This window comes from Heterocephalus glaber, unplaced genomic scaffold (assembly GCF_053883595.1).
Source record: "Heterocephalus glaber isolate CG9 unplaced genomic scaffold, H.glaber_assembly_v1.0 deba00000071, whole genome shotgun sequence".
Classification (NCBI taxonomy): Eukaryota; Metazoa; Chordata; class Mammalia; order Rodentia; family Bathyergidae; genus Heterocephalus; species Heterocephalus glaber.
Genome location: NW_028258137.1, coordinates 19,862,490 through 19,864,971, shown reverse-complemented (window position 1 = coordinate 19,864,971; position 2,482 = coordinate 19,862,490). Strand labels below are relative to the sequence as shown.

The 2,482-nt window shown below is 41.9% G+C and overlaps 1 pseudogene; it reads right to left on the bottom strand.

The window, feature by feature from the left end:
• Positions 1-249: 249 nt before the first annotated feature.
• LOC101703696 (epithelial membrane protein 1 pseudogene) lies at positions 250-725 on the bottom strand (annotated as a pseudogene).
• Between the last annotated feature and the right edge of the window lie 1,757 nt (positions 726-2,482).

The window sequence follows — 2,482 nt, the reverse complement described above, 5'->3', positions numbered from 1 at the left end:
GCTGCAGGGAGTTTCTCTAGCTTACAACATGGGAGCATCAAAGCACAAGCTAATGAGTTTCTCCCAAGGGTGGGGGCTTGACAGTAGAGAATCAACCGAGGAACAGTTTGGGTTTGGGTTTGGGTTTGGGCCTCTTACCCTCTTCCTTCCCCTCCCTGGTCCTCACCCCTCTCTTCATTTTTCCTACACAATGACTTCTGGTCACCTCCCAGATTCCAGTGTTTCTCACACACACACACTTGTTCAGTCTCATTGGTTTCTCAGGGGCACATAGGGAAGGCCAATGATGAAGCTGAAGCAGAAGCAGATCCAGGGCAGGATGAAGCAGCAGCCATGATGGGTGCCTATGCCAAAGTTTTCACGGCTGTTGGCATTATGATGAGTGTAGCGGACACTCTGACCATAATCCACAACCAGCACACCAGCACGCTGGCTCCCAGGAAGAACTGGTTTTCCTTCTGCATGGCAAAGAGCTGGAACACGAAGACCACAAGGGAGATGACGGATAAGATGATGGGCAGGATCATGAAGGCCTGCACTGTCTTAAGGACATCTTCATTCCCATATGACAGGTCACAGTCATCACCACTGGTGCAGTTCTCCTAAAGACCTACAGATGCATTTAAAGCAGCTGAAACTACCCAAACATTGGCAATGGTGGAAACAAAGAGTATAATAGCAATGGTGATGTAGACCACAAAAATACCAGCCAGTAATACCAACATCTTGGCTTTTCTAGTGACTCATTAGTGGAGAAGTCTAGAAGGTCCAGCAACAGCAGCAGACACCCTGAGTTGCCTCTGTGGTGTTTTCTAACAACCAGTTCTCCAATTCTCTGATACCACATAGGCATCTAACAACTCCACCTACTGCTGGGACAAACAAGCAGAGTGAGTGCAGATCCAGGGCTCAGTCCCACTAGCAGCCCTGGCCTCAGACAACAGCCATTCATGGGGGCCCTGGGCAGCTCACAGTGCTGCCCAGCAGAGAGCAGATTCAGGGGTTCCCGTAAGCCTCCCTCATGATCTTGGATTGGTTTCTTATGTGTGACATTGGTAGGGTTCCTGACACACTACTCCAAAATATGGCATCTTGGCATTTGAGATATCAACAGAAGCTGAAAGATCAGTCTCTGACTTTTTCCACCCTTGTCTTTTGAAGCAGATTATAAGAGCATCACTCAAGAAATCCCCTCCTTATACCTAGAGACACAAGGACACAGAAGAGAACTTGAACACAGGGCCTCTCAGTTTATTACCACTGGTTTACACCTCCTTTGTCCCCATGGCTGTCCACTCTCCATCAAGCCAAGCATAAAAACACACAGATTCTGTTTCTTGAGGTCTTCATTTCTTATGTTTCTTGCATCATATAGCTAGAACTTACAGGGTGTAATTGAAAAATACAGTGAATGTTTACATTTTTAAAATTTTGTTGCAGTAAAAGACACCCTCAGAATATTCCCCATTGCTTTGAACCCATTTATCCCATTGCTATTGCTACCTTCAGAAGCAGTTCTGGAAGTCCACTTTCATGTCTATAGTTGCACTTTCCTGGCTGCCTTCATGTCCTGACTTGACTCAAAATGTTTACCTTGAATGCTCATTTTGACTTTCAGGAAGCCAGAAGTCACACAGTGCCAGATCCAATGAATAAAGTGGATGCGAACACGCAGTAATGTTTTTAAGGGTCTTCCTTTCCCTTGGATGGCTCTCAACAGTAGCATTCACTAGAGGACTAACATTCAAAAGAGGACTTCCAGAACTGCTTCAGAAGAGGGCAGGATGATGGGATAACTGTTCGAAGTGTGAAAGAGAGCATTTTGAGGGGGGTAATATTTTTAACTTAAACATTCACCATTCACCATTGATCATACATTAAATATTAAATCCATGCACAATTTTTTTCTTGTTAATCTCAATTTTATTGCAAGGGTCTCAGCCCTGAACCTGAGATGGGAAGAAAAATATTTCTTTCCATCCATAATACTAAAAGCAAAATAGACCACAAATAGATAAATTGGACTTCATTAAAACTAAAAGCTTTTGTATTTCAAAGACACAATCAAGACAGCCCAGAGACTGTGAGAAAACATTTACTACCACACACTTGAAGAGGGATTTATATCCGGGGAAAAATAAAACACTTATAACCCACAACAAAAAGACAAGAAACCCAATTAAAATTAAAAATGGCAAATAGCTTGAATAAACATTTCCTAAAGGATAGATACATATGGTGCATAAGCATGAAAAGTTGCTCAATAGCATTAGTCTTTCAGGAAATGCAAATTAAATCCACAAGGAAATACAACTTCACACTCACTAAGAGAAATATAATCAAAAAGACAGATAATAAACATATGTTGGTGAAAATATAGAGATTGTAAAATTGTACAGCTATTTTAGAAAACAATTTGACAGTTCCTAGAAAGATTAAAACTGGAGTTAATGTATGACTCAACAATTCAATTCCTAGATGT